Consider the following 20,768-nt stretch of genomic DNA (forward strand, 5'->3'; position numbering starts at 1 on the left):
GTTTGTGAGCTTTAAAGAGGTCTGGTGATTTGATGTTTCAAAATACTTCACAATTGCTTTTGAGCAACAATTTAAAGACATGCCTCACATTTACTCCATAATTGCTTTTGAACTGCAGTAAAGACTTGAGTTTCAACACAAAAGCTTTCTGAGACTGAACTTTAAAATTATTTCTTCAGAATCAAGGTTAAAATCTAATGGTTTGGGTTTTAACACACACACACACACACACACACACACACGTGTGCACACATGCACACACACACACACACACACACACACACACACACACACACACACACACACACACACATATATTTGCACATGGTGGAATTAAGTTAATTAAGTTTAGAGTTAAGTAAGATGTGTTATGCTATTAATAATTTTAAAAAATTGTTTTGAAGATACCATTGTCTTGGTGGTTTCCTATTGCTGCTGGTCTAGGACAGAACAGTGGATGAGTGCCATAGAGCAAGTATGGATCTTTGTTGATTGGAAATGTAATTTTGTGTATTCTAAGCCCTTAAACAAAAAGCAAAAGTCACTGCACAATTGATAACATTACATCTATGTTCTCAAGAGAACCAGCCATTCATAAAACTAGGGCTTTTGCAAATGTGACATGTCAATAAACCCTGCAATTAATGCTGGGTGGCTGTTGAAATTGTATTAATGCACACATTTCTGAGTGTCCAGTCCTGGGTCAAATAGGTGCAAGTTCATCATTTTCCCAGCATTCAATTTCCAGGTTTACCCCAAATAACCCCATGGATCCTTTCACTGCCCAACACTGGACCAAAGTGTGGCGAAACAATAGGACTGAGCCAACAAAGTGTAAAAAATAGTGATTGTATAAAACAAGCAATATTCATTTTAGCATCAGCTCAAGTTGTCTTTACATTTCTAATGACTCTACATTGAAGCAAAAGGAGCATTACAGAATAAGGTAAGTTTAAAACCAAATTTAACTTTGGTGGGATTGCATTATTTCCTGATCATAAATGTTAATCTATCTGTTTAAGAACTTTCCATCCAGATGTTTTTAGTTAATTTTTTTTCCTGCTTGACAGTGGTTTAACAAACTGTGAAGTATTGGTATGCAACTTACATTAAAGTTTTTTCACCGAGTACTATTGTAAACCTTGATGCAAAGGTTCCTTTGTTTTTCATTTGTCTTCAAATCTCCATTTGTTTATTTTGCAAACTTTCCTTTGGGGAAAAGTTACCTTCACAAGGAAAAACATATTTTATTTACACAATCCTCTCTGTGTTGATCCAATAAACCATTTTCCCTGCCTTTTTGGGTGGTTTAAAGAGCTGCACCTTTGATTTGTGTGATTTCTAATAGATACAGACATATGTTGTGAAAGGTTTTTAAGCCATTAATGGCTCTTCAAAGTCTCTCACTCGTAACGATTTCATTGTGTTGTATAACTAATGTCAGATTTGTTCCTGTTCTATTTCATTCAAAATTGTTGTTGAGATCTGTGATTTTTTTTACACTGTTTTCATGCTGGTTTAAATTCCACTTTTAAAATGTTTTCAACTTCTCTTCAAAGTATTGACAGGTTTTCCTTATTGTCTGTGAGGAATTTATTCATAAAACATGGGGCTAGCTGTACACAATGGCACTGTTTAGTGAATGATTGTGAGATACTGGATTTTTAAGATGTAATCTGCATGTATATCTGAAATATGCCAGAATGAAGATGAAGCAAACAAGCACATTTATCAAGAGAGACTTTCTAATAAGTTACTGCATGAGGTACTTGGTTAGTTTGTATTGAGTTGTCTAAAATTTTAGGACATTAGTTTTATATATATATATCAATGAGCTAAACTTTCACTTTGATTTTGAGCCTGTTGGTTCGACAAAGGTTCAAAAATGTTCAGTTTCTTAGACTTCTATATCGTACACACAACTGAACAGGTGTCAAACAGAAGACGGTGTTCTTCAGAGTAATGGATTTGTTGCAAATGTAACTTTATCTTTTCTCGGCGACACTAGGTATTATTCTATTTAGGAGAATCCTAGCGAAGATTTTGCCTGCAATGGAGAGCAGCGTGATTCCCCTGTAGTTTGAGCAGTCTGATTTCTCGCCTTTGTTTTTGTACAGGTTGATGTACAGGAACTACTGACATGGTCTTTGCCCTCAGACAGCTCCAAGAAAAGTGCAGAGAACAAAACAAAGGACTCTACATCACCTTTGTTGACCTCACCAAAGCCTTCGACACCGTGAGCAGGAAAGGGCTTTGGCAAATACTAGAGCGCATCGGATGCCCCCCAAAGTTCCTCAACATGGTTATCCAACTTCACGAAAACCAACAAGGTCGGGTCAGATACAGCAATGAGCTCTCTGAACCCTTCTCCATTAACAATGCCGTGAAGCAAGGCTGTGTTCTCGCACCAACCCTCTTTTCAATCTTCTTCAGCATGATGCTGAACCAAGCCATGAAAGACATCAACAATGAAGACGCTGTTTACATCCGGTACCGCACGGATGGCAGTCTCTTCAATCTGAGGCGCCTGCAAGCTCACACCAAGACACAAGAGCAACTTGTCCGTGAACTACTCTTTGCAGACGATGCCGCTTTAGTTGCCCATTCAGAGCCAGCTCTTCAGCGCTCGACGTCCTGTTTTGCGGAAACTGCCAAAATGTTTGGCCTGGAAGTCAGCCTGAAGAAAACTGAGGTCCTCGATCAGCCAGCTCCCCACCATGACTACCAGCCCCCCCACATCTCCATCGGGCACACAAAACTCAAAACGGTCAACCAGTTTACCTATCTCGGCTGCACCATTTCATCAGATGCAAGGATCGACAACGAGATAGACAACAGACTCGCCAAGGCAAATAGCGCCTTTGGAAGACTACACAAAAGAGTCTGGAAAAACAACCAACTGAAAAACCTCACAAAGATAAGCGTATACAGAGCCGTTGTCATACCCACACTCCTGATCGGCTCCGAATCATGGGTCCTCTACCGGCATCACCTACGGCTCCTAGAACGCTTCCACCAGCGTTGTCTCCGCTCCATCCTCAACATTCATTGGAGCGTTTTCATCCCTAACGTCGAAGTACTCGAGATGGCAGAGGTCGACAGCATCGAGTCCACGCTGCTGAAGATCCAGCTGCGCTGGGTGGGTCACGTCTCCAGAATGGAGGACCATCGCCTTCCCAAGATCGTGTGAAATGGCGAGCTCTCCACTGGCCACCGTGACAGAGGTGCACCAAAGAAAAGGTACAAGGACTGCCTAAAGAAATCTCTTGGTGCCTGCCACATTGACCACCGCCAGTGGGCTGATATCGCCTCAAACCGTGCATCTTGGCGCCTCACAGTTCGGCGGGCAGCAACCTCCTTTGAAGAAGACCGCAGAGCCCACCTCACTGACAAAAGGCAAAGGAGGAAAAACCCAACACCCAACCCCAACCAACCAATTTTCCCCTGCAACCGCTGCAACCGTGTCTGCCTGTCCCGCATCGGACTTGTCAGCCACAAACGAGCCTGCAGCTGACGTGGACATTTACCCCCTCCATAAATCTTCGTCCGCGAAGCCAAGCCAAAGAAGAACTTTATCTTTTAATTGGCAGCTGAGGTGCACAGTGATTTAAAAGTTTGACATTTTTTCTGGCACTCCACTAATTCCAAAGTGACACAAACTGAGGCTATGTTTTTATGAGGTCTTTCACATTATAAGAACATTAGGAGCAGGAGTACCAATCTGACCCATCGAGACTACTCTGCCATTTAATAAGATCATGGCTGATCTAGCTGCAGTCTCAGCTCCACTAACCCACCTATTTCCCAAAAACCTTTAATTCCCCTACTATTGAAAAATCTCTTTCTGTATTTCAGATTTATTTGACGAGGTTACCTCTAAAACTTTGTTAGGAGAAGAATTCCACAGGTATTCTCCTCTCTGAGAGAAGTAGTTCCTCCTCATGTCCATCTTGTACTTACTCCTCCAATCTCAAAGCAATATACCCTGGTTTTAGTCTTGCCTACCAGTCAAAGCAGTCTCCTTGCTTTGTTAAGTCCCACCTTATCTATTCCTTTCATTCTTTTATAGGTTTCTACAAGATTCCCACCCCACACCCCACCCCCCACAACTCATCCTTCCAAGCTCAAAAGAGTATAACCTCAAGCTACTGAACCTTTTAGCCCTCTCATTTCTGTATTCAACCTGGTGAGCTTCCTCTGTTCTGTCTCCAAATCTAGTGTAGCCTTTCCCAAGTAAGGAGAATAGGATTATACCCTGTGCAAGTCGCATGGCCTCGTAGTACCCTGTACAATTGCAGCAGAACCTCACGGCTCTTAAATTAAGTTCCTGTAACAATGAAGGGAATCATCTCATTTGCCTTATTGATTACCCATGCACCTGCAAACCCTTTTGTGAATGATATGGAAGTATTCCCAGGTCTTGTAATGATAGTGATCATGTTTGCATGGCCACTAGCAAGGCTTTAATTATAGTTACTGTTTAATTAGACTTGGCTGCCAGCTGGGGGCTGACACACAGTATGTTAGATCTGTAATGGAGGCTTGAAAACCTCACGGCCTGCCTCATGGTGCTGTTAACAACAATTTTAAAGTAAAGAATCTTTTCCTTCATATCTTGTCTAAGAACTCACACATAAAATGCAAGATTAAATATGGTGTCAGAAGTGGGATGAAGGAAATTAGAAGGAAATACTTTAAAAGTTAAAATCTAAAGTCAGCAACTGATCAGTGAAGAGAAGCTAACAAAGTAAAAAATGGAAGGATTAAATCTACCAGCGAAACTTCAGCTGACTGGTAATGTGGCTGAAAATTGGAACAGATTTAAACAGCATTTTGGATTGTATTTAGTGGCAGTTGGAGCTGATGAGAAAAGTGATAAAGTGAAAGCGTCAGTATTTTTACATGCCATGGGTGATAAAGCCCTGGAGGTGTATAATAACTTCACATTTGCCGCTGAAGGAGACCAAAATTGGAAAAATATGGAACAGTTTGAGGCATACTGCATACCTAAAAATAACGAGACATTTGAAAGGCACAGGTTTTTCACATGTGTACAGAAAACAGAAGAAAGTATTGATCAGTATGTGAATGAATTGAGAAACAGAAGCAAAACGTGAGATAAAAGACAGACTTGTGTGTGGTATTCAAAATAATAGTCTAAAGGAAAGACTGCTATGAGAGCAAAATCTAGATTTGACAAAAGCCATAGCACCCTTTAATGCTACAGAAACTGTAAAAACACAAGCAAAAGAGCTGTTCAGTGAAACTAGCTGCAAAGTGGATGCAGTGAGCAAGAACAGACATAAACCATTTAACAAAATGCATGCCAAAATGGAAAGAGAGGCATGGCCAGCGAATAAAAATGAAAGGGACAATTGAAAGCCATGTCGTCGATGCGGTGCACAACACCTAACAAAAGAGTGTCCAGCATATAGTAAACATGCAATATATGCAATATGTACAACAAAAGCAGCTGGCTCTGAATGGGCAACTAAAGCGGCATCAGCGCTTGACGTCCTGCTTTGCGGAAACTGCCAAAATGTTTGGCCTGGAAGTCAGCCTGAAGAAAACTGAGGTCCTCCATCAGCCAGCTCCCCACCATGACTACCAGCCCCCCCACATCTCCATCGGGCACACAAAACTCAAAACGGTCAACCAGTTTACCTATCTCGGCTGCACCATTTCATCAGATGCAAGGATCGACAATGAGATAGACAACAGACTCGCCAAGGCAAATAGCGCCTTTGGAAGACTACACAAAAGAGTCTGGAAAAACAACCAACTGAAATACCTCACAAAGATAAGCGTATACAGAGCCGTTGTCATACCCACACTCCTGTTCGGCTCCGAATCATGGGTCCTCTACCGGCACCACCTACGGCTCCTAGAACGCTTCCACCAGCGTTGTCTCCGCTCCATCCTCAACATCCATTGGAGCGCTCACACCCCTAACGTCGAGGTACTCGAGATGGCAGAGGTCGACAGCATCGAGTCCACGCTGCTGAAGATCCAGCTGCGCTGGATGGGTCACGTCTCCAGAATGGAGGACCATCGCCTTCCCAAGATCGTATTATATGGCGAGCTCTCCACTGGCCACCGTGACAGAGGTGCACCAAAGAAAAGGTACAAGGACTGCCTAAAGAAATCTCTTGGTGCCTGCCACATTGACCACCGCCAGTGGGCTGATAACGCCTCAAACCGTGCATCTTGGCGCCTCACAGTTTGGCGGGCAGCAGCCTCCTTTGAAGAAGACCGCAGAGCCCACCTCACTGACAAAAGGCAAAGGAGGAAAAACCCAACACCCAACCCCAACCAACCAATTTTCCCTTGCAACCGCTGCAATCGTGTCTGCCTGTCCCGCATCGGACTGGTCAGCCACAAACGAGCCTGCAGCTGACGTGGACTTTTTACCCCCTCCATAAATCTTCGTCCGCGAAGCCAAGCCAAAGAAAAGACAACAAAAGCAACCATTATGCCCATTGCTGTAAGAAACAAGGGCAACAAAGCAAGGTTCATGCAGTAGGTGAAAGGGAGATAGAGGAATTCTATGTAAATCTTGTGACTGAAGACAAGGAAGAAAACAGAGACTGGATGGAAATTAAAAGTGAATGACATACACATTTCAGTTAAATTGGATACTGAAGCACAAATTAATGTGATATCAGAGACTGAACAGTCCAAAGATTAGACCCAGTCCAAAGATGTATGAAACAAAAGTGAAGGTAACAGGATATTCAGTACCAATATATCAGTGCAAGAAGAATGTGTGGTCAAAGTAAAACCCAAGGATAAAGATCACATGCTAGCATTCATCATGGTACCAAAGGATGCACAGGTCATACTAGGTTTAACAGCCTATGAGAAACTGAACATGGTAAACAGAGTCCTTGTTGTGGAAAGCAAAGAAGAGACAGTATATGATGAACTCATGAAAGAGTACAATGACTATTTCAGGGTCAAGGCTACCTTCCAGGAGAACACACGATCAAGGTGGATAATCGTGTGCCACCGATAATACATCCATGCCAAAAAGTTCCATTTGCACTTCAAAAGCAACTGAAGGGAGAGTTGAACAGGATGGAAAGCCTGAATGTGATTCTGAAGAGAGATGAGCCAATGGAGTGGGTGAGTTCACTCATTGTTGTGGATAAAAAGAATGGAAAGCTTAGAATTTGTCTGGATCCAAGAGATCTAAACAGAGCAATAAAGAGAGAATACTTTAAGCTTCCGACGCATAAAGAAATCACGTCACAGTTTGCAAATGCAAAGTTTTTCAGCAAGTTAGATGCATCATCAGGATTTTGACAGGGAAAATGGATGAAACAAGTTCAAGACTGTGCATGTTCAATGGTCCATTTGGCAGATACAGATTCCTAAGGTGACCATTGGGAATTGCCTCAGCTTCTGAACTGTATCACAAAACTATCCACATGGTCTATGAGCACCTGGATGGAGTTGATACCTCAATGGATGACATCATAGTTTGGGGGACCACGAGAATGGAGCATGATGAGAGACTAAGGAAAGTGCTGGAAGCAATAAGGAAAGCAAACCTGAAGCTGAATAGAGAGAAATCCCAGCTCAGGGTGACAGAACTAACATTTGTAGGAGATATTATTGGCAGTGAGGGGACCAGACCAGATCCCAGAAAGGTGTCCGCCATTGGGAACATGCCAAGGCCACAATGCAAAAAGGACATATAGAGGTTTAAAGGAATGGTCAACTATATGAGTAAATTCATATCCAACCTCTCAGAAAAGACAGCTCCATTGAGAAGACGAAAAGAAAAGAACATTGAATGGGGGTGGGATCATGACCATGAAAAGTCATGGAGGGAACTAAAGAAACTGCTCACAGAGGAACCAGTTCTGAGGTTTTACGACCCAGTGAGACCCATCAAATTATCATCAGATGCATCACATAGTGGGCTTGGTGCAGTTCTTCTGCAAAAATATGATGACTGGCAACCCATTGCATATGCATCACGCTCAATGACAGACGCGGAGACGTGATATGCTCAAATTGAAAAGGAGCTGTTGAGCATCACATACGCCTGTGAAAGATTTCATCAGTTTGTGTCAGGACAAGCAATCAGTGCAGAGATTGACCATAAGCCCTTGATTGCATTGTTCCAAAAGCTATTAAATGAATGTCCACTTAGAATACAAAGGATGATAATTAGGCTGCAACGCTATACACTGAATGTAGCATACACTCTGGGTAAGCTAATGTACACAGCAGACACATTGTCCAGAGCTGTTGACACGAGAGAGCCTGCAAACATCAAAATGAATGAAGATGTGAATGCCTTCATGGAGATGATCACAAGTGCACTGCCCATATCAAATGCAAAAATGGTGCTCATAAAATTAGAGACAAACAAAGATGAAACACTGAGACAACTGAGTAAAAACATCTTGAATGGATGGCCCAACATGAAACAGGACTGCTCACCTGACATTTCACAGTAATGGAAATGCAGGGCGGAACTATCAATGGTTGAAGACATCATCTACAAAGGAAATAAAATCCTTATCCCAAAGAGTGTGAGAAAAGAGATGCTAAAAAGGATCCATGGAGGACATCTCAGAATTGAAAACTGTAAGAAAAGAGAGCGAGAGGTGATGTACTGGCCAAGAATCAACAATGATATAACAAATGAACAAATGAAGTGTCAAACTGTACAATACGCCAGAAATATCAAGCAAGCATTCCTGAAGAACCACTAAAGCCGCACCCAGTGCTGCAGTCTGTCTGAATGCAGTTTCCTGTTCTAGCAAACAAAGAGAGTCATACAGGGTTTTCTCAGAGAGAGAAAGAAAGAGAGACAGAGAGAGAGAGAGAGAGAGAGAGAGAGAGAGAGAGAGAGAGAGAGAGAGACAGAGAGAGAGACAGAGAGAGAGACAGAGAGAGAGACAGAGAGAGAGAGAGTTCAGTTCTACAGTTCAGCAGCAGAAGCTGGCAAGATTGTGGAAAAACCCCATTTTGAATACAGGTTGTGAGTTCTTAGTTCATCCTTTTCAAAGCCCTTGAGGTCCATACAAGAGGAAATGGCTGGCTGAATAATGTTTCACTCGAAATAAGTAAAACCGAAAAGGAACTCTGTGGTGACCTGAAAGAAAGAGATTATTATCTGGAAAACTCAGATGGGGCAAATTTCTTCAGCAAGATACTGAAGTGGCTGATCGGAAGGAGCAACAAATCTCTCTCTCTGAAAACCGACAAGAACCTTCCTGAACGGTAACCATTTACCTTTCAAACACCAATGTGTTTCATTACTGTTAAATTCTGTGCACAGTATAAGAATTGCCTGCAAGCAGTGAACTTGGAGGAGTGAGAAGTGGATTGGACTATGAATCAAATAACTTTTCTAAACCTGCACATACATTATATACATGCGCACTTCGAATTAGAAGGGGGTTAAGTTAATAGAATAAGTTAAAGTTTGACGCTGTTTTCATGTTTAATGATAATTAAAAGTATTTTTTGTTTAAATAACCATTTGTCTTGGTGAATATCTATTGCTGCTGGGGTTTGGGGTCCTCTGGACCCGAAACAATTTGAGGAAAAAAAATCAAAGACAACTTTTGTACATAAAGATCGCTAGTTTTTAAAAGCATAGTAAGCTACTTATCAATCCCTCTCTGTGTATTATTCATTAATGACAGTGGAATATAAATCTTTCATTGATGAACTTAAATCAGCTGGACAAACGGCAAGCCAATTAATTCAACTTAATATCTTCAGGTTTTGTTCCACAATGTCATCCAATATATTCACACCACATGGCAAAATAACTTCAAAATTAAGTGTTCAATGCTATAAAAATGAATAACTGGAGATGGGGCCATCACTTTTGGAATCACTCATGATCTTTAATTTGTGGGAATAGGGAGAGAATAAAGACATTAGATTAACGCCGATTTTAAATGGTGGCGCATGCTAGATTGTTCTGAGGTCAAAATATGTTGCTAACAAAATACAAGGCTTATTTTATCAAAAGAAAAGAAAGAGTGATTACGCTTCAGCAATACACAAAATGATAGAGGAACTCTCAGATCAGACACCATCCAGAGTCAATAGGGCCTTTTTACACTGTGGAGAACAAGTGGGTAAACCAGGCAATCACCTGTTACCTACCCAAGAATCCCGCCACACGAAAAGGTCAGACCAGAGCCTGGCCAAGTTCACCTGCCATTCACCTTATGGTGGTGTAAATGAACAAATGAAGTACTGGGAAGGCTTCAAGAAGACATCACCTGCATGCATGCATCATTAGGTGGTTAAAATAAAGAATTATACCAAAGATATGCGTGCAATATGCCAACACTGTCTGATATAACGAAAACAAGTTCAAATGGCCTTTCCACCCACAGGAAGACAGTCCCCTCGTTGTCAGCTTCCTTTTTTCTTGATAAAGTTCAATCTTGAATGAATGCAGCTGATGAGAAATTGAGAGACATTAACCAACGTGTCATCGTGAGAGATCTCAACACATGAATATGCCAAGAGACAGGCTGAGGATGGTGACATATTTACTATCCTACCATGCTCTCAGTGGAAGTGTCTGTCTAAATTAGACACAAGGAATCTCTCCTACTCTACTGCTCTCTGTCCATCTCCATATCTTTGCTTCTATCATCCGGTTTTCAATCCTGATGAAATATACTTAATCATTAGAAATATTATACACAAATGTCCTTGGCTCATGGGAGCACTGCTCCGACATCTCATCAGGCTGCTTGGGGCCGTTCCAGCACCTCACGGCAGTGGCTCAATGTGGGATCAGTGCTCACCTTCTTTACCCATAATCCCCCTTGCAGCTGGAATTGCTCTGGGAAACGTAGTGGGGGATTATGAATAATGAAGTCGGCCATTGATCCAGCATTGAGATGCTGTCGTGAGTTTCCAGAGCAGCGCAGTGAGGTGCCAGAGCGCCATTCTGGTGAGCTCCGGTAGCACTGATGGCTATTAATTGTATTTCTAACAACCACTCCTCACAGGAAATCACTGACATTCTTAACTGGTACAGGACTAAATACTTGTAAACAAATTGGGTTCAATAACATCAGCGGGCATCTGAGCGGGGGAAATAGAAGGTGAGACAGGGAACAGTCTTTTAAACAGCTTTTTTCTGTATTGTTGATCAGACCACAAGCAGTAAGGCAGAGGCTCAAACATAGAAAAATCCAACGATAATCAGAATATTTTGCCATCTCCGGTGGCACTCCTGTTAGTGCGTAATGTCATTGCTGGTGGCAGGACCCCCCCCCCCCCGCCTTAAAATGCCCGAATTTCCAGGTAAGTAAGGTGAAAGATCCGGGAGGTTCAGCCTTCCCTGGAACTTCACTTGGCTCCCAGGCGGGTTGCCTAGATTCGGCGATGTGAAAAGGCCTAGAGTTTTGCATCGAAAACCATTCATCGGAAGGAAGAGGACAAAAATTTGAATAAAGACATGGAGAGGGGGAAGGAGTATGAACTGGCAGATAATTAGTGAACACAGTAGTAACTTGTATATAACTGGTATAAGTGCTCACTAATGTAGCTCAGGTTATTTTGTAAATAGTGAAAGATTGCGATTGCAGTGTACTGTCATGCACAGGGTCTTGGAGTGCTTGTGAATGAATTACAAAAGGTTGGTTTGCAGGTGCAACAGGTAATCAAAAGGGAAATGGAATATTGGTCTTCATTGGCAGAGGGTTTGAATTTAAGATCAGGGAAGTTCTACAACTGCAAGGATACTGGTGAGGCTGCACCTAGACTACTGCGTGTATTTCAGGTCTCATTATTTGAGGAAGGATGAACTGGCTTTGCAAGCAGTGCAGAGGAGGTTCACCGGGTTGATTCTGGTGATGTGCAGGTTAGCCTATGAGAAGAGATTGTGTTGCCAAATTCCATGCTGGAATTCAGAAGAATGAGAGGGGATCATGTAGAAAACTACTTTTCCCATAGAGTATTGTTTATGGAATTCACTGCCTAAAGAAGCAGTGAAGATTGTTCCATTTGGGCAGCACGTTTAGTTTAGCACAGAGGTTTTAAAACTGCCCCTCTAAACTCACTTTCCACCCTAAGTAATCCCTATGCCGTAGGTGCTCTATGTCCCAATCGCTGGCACAGTAATAGCAGTGCACTAACTGCTACACCAGTGGTTCCAAACTGGCCTCCTAAACACATTCAACCTTAAGTAATCTCTATGCCATAATTGCTCTGTGATTTAGTAAGGGATTGCTTAAGGTGGTATTTGAGTAGAAAGAAAAAGGTTGGAAAACAATGTTTTAATCGTCCCTCATTGACTCGTTTTGTGCACGGTTTCAGAACTCCAAAGGAATTGGGCCAACGACAATTTTTCTCAAGCAAAATATTCCAGTAACAACTGGGTCTCGAGCAGTGGTTCTCAAACTTCCCTTCCCGCTCACATCCCACTTTAAGCAATCCCTTACCAATCACAGAGCAATTATGGCATAGAGATTACTTAAGGTTGAATGTGTTTAGGAGGCCAGTTTGGAACCACTGGCGTAGCAGTTAGTGCCCTGCTATTACTGTGCCAGCGATTGGGATCATGGTTTGAGTCCTGCACTCTCTGTAAGGAGTTTGCATGTTCTCCCTGTGACTGCATGGGTTTCTTTCCACTATTCAAAAATATACTGGGGATTGTAGGTTTATTGGGTTTCATTGATCGGCACAAGCACTTGGGCCAAAATGGCCCGTTACTATGCTGTATGTCTAAATTTATGTTTAAAATCTAAATTTAAGTATATTTAAGACACAGTTAGATAGATTCTTGAATACTAGGAAAATTATGGGAAAAGATGGGTGAGTGGAGTTGAGTCCATGGCCATCAACTTTTATCCTCTTCCTTCCGATGAAGGGTTTTCGATGAAAAACTTGAGAGGCCAGATGGCCTAGTCCTGCTCCTATTTCTTATGTTCTAATGTAATGGACCTTGAAGAAAACTTATTACAGTCAGCACTCTGGAAAGATGTTGGTCAAATAAAACCCTATTGCACCTCATCTGCTTAATTTCATTCATGCTAATACTAATGTCTTCACTCCATTTAGATTGTGCTCTCTCCATTTTTCCACTAATTTTACAATTCAATAAACACATTACTTTTCTCCATGCAGGATAAAGAACATGCAAAGTTGATTGTGTTCTTATTTTGTTCATGTAGCTTGTTCAGATATTGATTCATCATTAATGCTCTACACAAAGGAGCCTACAGCTGTTAGGGAGCAGGTCCATGGTCATAGAGCTTGAGAGCAGCAGGGATTACAGATGGGGAGCAGAACATCTCCTCCACAATCTCCATCTGTACCAGGGCACGGGGCTGCACTCTTCACTTTACACCTATGACTGTGTGGCTTGGTACAACAATAAAACCATCTACAAATTTGCCAATAATACCACGGTTGTGGGTTGTATAAATAAAGGTGATGAGCCAGCATTCAAGAGAGAGATTGAAACTTGGCTGAATGATGTACCAAAAACAACTTTGCACTCAATGCCACCAAAACTAAGGAGCTTGACTTCAGGAAGGTAAAGACAGAGGTGTACAACCCGGGGAATAGAGGTGGAGAGTATGAGGACATTTAAGTTCTTGGGAGTTACTATCTTGGAGGATCTTTCCTGGACCGGATACACAAAACACGAAAGCACATCAGTGCCTCTACTTCTTCTGGAGTTTGCTGAGGTTTGGTATGAAAAATTTCTACAGAGGTGTGGTGGAAAGTGTGCTGAGCAGCTGCATCATGGTCTGGTATGGGGACTCTAATACCCCTGAGCGTAAAGCCCTGCAAAAATACACAGGCCAGGACATCTGCAGCAGCAATCATTAAAGACCCACACCACCTTGCACATGCTCTGTTCTCGCTGCTGCCATCAGGAAAGAGGTACAGGTGCCACAAGACTCGCACCACCATGTTCAGGAACAGCTGCTCCCCCTCCACCATCAGACTCCTCAACAACAAACTCAATCAGAGGCTCATTTAAGGACTTTTACTTGTGCACTTTGTTAATTTTTTTATTCTCTCTGTATTGCACTGTTGATTTTTTTTTAACATTCGTTATCTGTTTATATTTCTTTATTTGTTTACATATAACCATATAACCGAATAACAATTTACAGTACGGAAACAGGCCACATTGGCCCTTCTAGTCCATACCGATTTACATGAAACTCCACTAGTTCCACCTATCCACTCCCATGCCCATAAATCTCCAATCCCCTCACATCCATGTATATGAAGTGTACAGCTTTTTTTTTTGCACTACCAATAAGTAGTAATTCTGCCTTGCCCACAAGGATAAAGGATCTCAGGGTTGGTTAAATGTGATGCCATGTAGGTAGTCTGACAATAAATCTGAGACCTGAAACCTGAAATCTTTACATAGTCATGGGGCTTGAGAGCAGCAGAGATTACAGGTGGGGAGCAGGTACATGGTTGTTGAGTTTGAGCTTAGTAGAGCCTACAATTGTTCACAAAATGTTGGTTAGCAATAAAACATTGTACTGCAGTTTTAAAATAGCAAGTGAATTGTTTTGGTCTTTTTTATTAGGTTATATTATCAATTTTTTTTAGATGGTCTATGGTATGTTAGTGATGTACAGTTGTTTCAGCAAGCGAAACAGAGGAGGTGTCTTAAGAAAGCAGCCTCTTATCCTCAAAGACTCTCACCGCCCAGGCCATGCCCTCTTCATTAGGAAGGAGGGACAGGAAGGAGCTTGAAGATGAGCACCCAGTGGCATGAAGAACAGCTTCTCCCCCTCTGCCATCAGATTTCCGAGCGGACAATGGACTTCGGACACTATTTCACTTTCTCTTCTTTTGCACTAGTTTGTTTATTTTTGAACGGTGATTTATATTTTCGCCCTGCGACGCTGCCGCGAAACAACGGATAAGTTTAGGTCAAATTGGTACATTAAAATAGAAAGGATTTGCTTGATATTTCAAGACTTCCTTCTGGTTTAGAGAGTGTTTGAATTTAAATTTTAAAAATTCTGCTTCTGTGACTAGAAACATTTATTTTTTTGTTAGTCAGAGTTAGAAAATATAGAGTGGATAAATAAATACAACCCCTCCACCCACCCCCCCCCCCCCCAGTTTAAATTGTCCACAATCGCTTCAGCAAGCTGATTAATGGCTAGCTAGAGTGATGATTTATAGTTTTTGAATGCATGATTCATATACAACTGATATTTCTTTTGAGTTATCTCAAAGCACTTCACAAACAGTAAATGTCTGTTAAAGGAACCAAGTGACTGTAAATCATGTTGTCAGTCTTAGTGCCACAGCAGCATGGGGTGTCTCTGAGTTTTGTTTCATTAGAGATCTTGGTGCATAATCGAGGTTCTGCAATTTTGAGGGAGTACTATATTTTGGCCCTTTTGTGATTGAACTATAAAAGATCCATCATATTAAAAGAAGGAAAATGAGAATTATTGTGTTTTGGCTAACATAAATTAACTGTTTAAATTTAGACATACAGCACGGTAACAGGCCAGTTCAGCCCGTGAGTCCGTGCCGCCCAATTTACACCCAATTAATCTACCCCACCCCCCACCCCCACACCGATAGCATTCTTCCTTCAAATATCAAAAATGTTTCATTTGATAATTGATGGCTGCATAACTTCATAGGAATCAGGTAGCCTGTTTGCTCGCACTTGCACAACCACTTCTTGAAACGAGAATGGCTGAAGGGGGCAGGGACATGAAACAGCCAGCGATTTCTGTAAAACCCTAACTCCCAATTGCAATAAAATTATTATTGTCACACAGGTACTAAAGGGATGCTTTCAAATTTCATCATTCAGGAAATGTAATCAAGCTTAACTTTTGCTACTCAACACCTGTGAAATTTGAAAATAATTGGCTCTAAAAGTGTTCAATAATCTAATCGCACTTCTCGCACATTGAGCCTTATTTAAGAAATGGTGGACACTGATTAAAAAGAAACTGAAACTGAAAAAATAATTCTTGGCTATCAGCACTACCTATCCAGAGGTGTTTAAATACAATTTACAATGTCAACCTCAATGTAAATATTGTCTTGTTCAATCTCTTGATAATATGCAAATTCTGATGTATAATTTGTAAAACCTTCCAGGTATTTTTGAAATCGTTATTTTAACTCCCCTACCTGTCCCCGCACTAAATGGCCTTCTCCACTGCCAGACTGAGGCCCAATGTAAACTAGAGGAACAGTATCTCCTATTCCACCTGTCTGCAGCCTATATCTATGAACATTTTCCCCTCTCTCTTCTAAACCAGTTCCATTATTCCATCTTTCAAATTTAACCACATTCCACCCCTGCACAATTTTTGTCCCCTTTCCCACCCACTCTGATTCATTCTCGCCCCTTTCCTCTTTGCTTAGATACTTATCCACCCCCTTTCTCCCCAATGCATTCCAGAATTGGCAGACTGTGTCACTATGAATCATACACCCCTGTATGACTTGTCATCCTTTACCTGGCCTGCCTTTCTCTCCCTTTGGCATCAGTCAGTCAATATCCTTCACCTTTCCCAGTGTAGTGAACTGGGAATTCACTACTGGTGTGATGTTCTAAGAACTTGCTCCTCCCCCACATATCCCGATATAAACCCTGGATCCCCACCAAAACCCAGGTTTAGTCCAAAGACCCTGTGCTATTCTTACTGAGTAAAAGTGTATTGTACTCTCTCTGGTCTTGAGTGCACTCAGTCACGCAACAATTTTATTCATTAAGATAAAGGATGGAAGCCCTGTTGAAGCCCGTGATGCTTCTAATCAACCCTCTGTCCCCAGAGGCCCTGGAGGAGTTCACGTATTGAGTGGAGTGCTTCCAAATGTACCTGTCGGCCATACAAATGGGCTACTGAATGGATGTGCTCAAAAGGTCGACGTTCCTCTCCTCCGTTAGGCCTAAAGGATTCCCAATCATCAGGGACTTTACAACTTAGGCAGCAGCAGTCAAAAAACTGAAAGCTCGCTACATGAGGCCCCAGAATGTCAACTGAGCGAGGCATTAGCTCTCGCAACAGAAGCAATAGCCTGGTAAGCCCATTGAAGAATTTGTCCTTATCCTCCGAGCACTCTCGAGGAACTGTGGGTACGAGGACGGCACGGCCCAGGAATAGGAAGATGAGTAGATCCGAGTCACTCTTGTCACTGGCCTGCAGTCCAAGTACATAAGGAGGCAATTGCAGGAGCAAGGCAGTGTGGCGTTGTCTGATGACGTGCGGCTAGCCAAGTCACTGGAGAAGGCCCAACTGGAAGCCGATAACTTGGGAGGATCTGGTCCCTGGGACAGCTCCACATGCTGCATCAGCCCTGATGGTGGCGGCCTCCGGCGCTAAGGGATTCTTCTTCTGCAGTTGGCAGCAGCACCCAAGAACTCGATGTCCTGCAAAAGACTCCATTTACTCTGGTTGTGGTAAGAAATGGCACTGGGTAAAGGCCTGCAGGGTGAGGGGGAGTGCTGACAGGTCCAACATGTGTGTGATCCCTGGGAGGCCAACTGAGGCGAGCCTGAAACCCAAACCCATGACTGCCCGGTACCAATGTTGTACGTAATGGCCTTCCTGCGGGGCCATGTGGTGAGAGCAGTGTCGCGGGAAACCCCAGTGGCCATCCTGTCATGTTTTGAAACTGGTGCAATCTTCATCAGATGAGGAGGGAGGGTGGCCATCTTGCTGCTCCTCGTGGTCCCCACCATCTTACCTGCATGAGTTTCTGAAAGGGGAGAGCGAGGTGAAAAATGGCACCTATAGAGTCCTGGCTGCGATGGTGTTGGTCCAGGAGAAACCACACCAACTGAACACTTCCACGATGAAGCCTTCATTCTGAAGGAACTGAGAATTCACTACTGGTGTGATGTTCTAAGAACTGGCTCCTCCCTCGACTCTTTCCCCACATATCCCAATATAAATCCTGGATCCCCACCAGAACCCCAGTTCTGTCCAAAGACCATGTGAGCTATTCTTAGTGAATAAAAGTGTGTTCTCTCTCTGGTCTTGATTGCTCTGTCATGCTACACCCAGGTTCACTAGTCCCTGTTCCACCCTTCCCTCCCTGTCCTCACTATACAAGCTACATCTCCTCTGTATTTTCAGTCCTGCCGAAGGGTTTTGGTCCAAAACACTGACAGCTTTTATCACTCACAAGCACTGCTCTACTCACTAAATTCCTCTGGCAGATTGGATGTTGCTCTTTGAAATGACTATGTGTTATCTGGAACATTTAGGTTACCTTTATCATCTTCTAAAATTATAAATAAATATGAATCTTATCAGTTTCCACTGACCATTTTTGTTCATGAATTTTAAATCCGAGAATAATTTTACGATTTTGAAGTCCAAATTAGTCATGAACAGTCCCAGAGCGATCCAGATCAAAATACCTGGAACTAATGAAAGAATCACTCCAATATGTACATTGTGCAAGCTTTTGAGAAATGAGTTTGTATTTTATAAAAGAAGGTTTAAATCAACAAGGACTGGTGTACGAATGTCTCTGTTGTCAAGGCTCAATGCTCACCAGAGATACAGCTCTTAATGGTGAAAATCAGGCCCTTCTACTTACCCAGGGAATTCACAGCTATTCTGATCACAGCATTTTATATTCCTGCTTCTGCAAATGATGGGCAAGCATTGTAAAATCTTTACACTGCAATTTGTGAAGCGCAGGCCACTCGCCCTGATGGCTCTCTGATTGTTGTTAGTGGTTTCAATCACATCAACTTAGGAGCGTGCGTCAGGCATCACGGGACAGCCGTAGGCTTTAATTGACAGTTTTTATTAGAACAAAATATCTCAAGGTACTTGCAAAGAAATTAAGAGAAATGACCACTCATCCATGAGTTTAGGATACATGGCTGAGATGCAACTTCTCCATTGCTTCCACATCCTTCGTGGAATGAGGTGACAAAACTGAGACTCACCAGAGATTTATAGAGCTGCAACATCACCTTATGAGTGAGGAGTCACGTGATGGAGTAGTGGCCAGTAGGAGAATACCAGCCCTCTCCAGAAAAGAAGGAAAAAAGTGAAGAAAAAACAAAGCCCCAGACACACAAATCACAACAAATAAAAAAATCAAGATGTGGAGAAAATGGCACCTAAGAAAGAAAAGCCATAAACAACGGGAAGAAAAGAAGAAAGAAAGATGCCGGAAGAGAAAGGTGAAGACCTTACCTGTATGAAAAAGCAGGGACCCGCCGTGGAAAAGGAGCCCACTCCCTGAGGTCAGTGAAGACCTCACAGGGTCACAACCCATCGAACGCAGGGCTGAAAAGATGGCTCACGGAGCCAAACAGAGGTGCGCAACCACGCATGCACGATGCGCATGACAAAGACAACACCGACGGGAGGGGGGACCAGCTGTGGAGTAAAACTCCACAGCACAAACAGCTGAGAGAGACCCAACAGCAGGGCTCCCAGCTGGAAGATAAAGAAAATATAGGGGAACAGGAGGGGTGAGAATGAAAAAAGGAAACTAGAGACACAACAGGTAATCAACCCAGAAGAAGAGGACCAACATCAAAACTCCATGGAAAAAAAATACCCAACAAACTAAGACAAGCAGCTCAACAAGAAAGTCAGAAGAGACACAGATACAAGGAAGAGAAATAGAAAACACAAACCCAAGAGCAAACACAGAAGAAGATGGAGAACACCAAGCTTTGCACAGAGGAATAGGAGGTAAAATGAATGGACAGTACATCGATAAAATATTTTTCAAGAACATATGAAAGCATGAAGAGAATGGCTGAAACTAGAATTTAGTGAAATGAAAAGTACAGAAAAAAAAGTGAGTAGAATAGAGCTGGTCATAACAGATGTAGGGAAAAAAATTAGAAAATGTGGAAGAACGTGCAATGGTGGTAGAAATGGAAGTGAACGACTTAAGAAGAAAATTGGAAGAAAGTGATAAAAAAGTTAAAGAAACTGAGGAGTTGTTAGCTCAGAAGCTGGATATAATGGAAAACTATAGTAGGAGAAACAATATAAAGATAGTGGGCCTTAAGGAAGATGAAGAAGGCAAAGATGTGAAAGAATTTATAAACGAATGGATCCCAAAGGTCCTGGGAATGCCAGAAATACAGGAAGGAATGGAAATAGAAAGGGCACACAGAACACTAGCCCCGAAACCACAGTCACAACATAAACCATCTAGAACAATGAAAGCGGTTAGCCTGGGCAGATATTATGACATATTACATCATAGTCACTATGGTAACACTACAAACAATAGTTCTCTTAAACAGACAGGCAGAAAATTAACTAAGAGTTAAAAAAAAACACAAGGTTTTAACCTTTACATTATGAGGTTGGGAGGGTTTCATTGTTTTGTTGGTATATACAGTATAGGTCAATACACCATCATGGGCTGTAATGTTCTATGTTCTATGATAAAAGAGATGATTGTGGACATCAGGAGGATGAAGGCCAACCATTCTCAACTACACATCAACGGTTCTATCATGGAGAAAATGGAAAGTACCAAGTTCCTTGGTGTGCATATAAGGGATGACCTACCCTGGAGACTGAGGAATTTAAGTCTACCTACTGCCATTTTGACAGTCTTTCACGGGAACATAATTGAGAGTGTCCTGTCTGGCTGCATCATTGTGAGCATCAGGCCAGAAGTCCACGCCAAGGGTCATTAAAATAGCTGAGAAGATCACTGGGGTCTCCCTTTCCTCTATTGATGACATTTACTGGGAGGGTTGCCTAAATAGGGCTCGTGGAATTGGAGAAGACCCTTTCCATTCAGTGCACAGTATC

Source organism: Narcine bancroftii, chromosome 1, assembly GCF_036971445.1.
Source record: "Narcine bancroftii isolate sNarBan1 chromosome 1, sNarBan1.hap1, whole genome shotgun sequence".
Taxonomy (NCBI): domain Eukaryota; kingdom Metazoa; phylum Chordata; class Chondrichthyes; order Torpediniformes; family Narcinidae; genus Narcine; species Narcine bancroftii.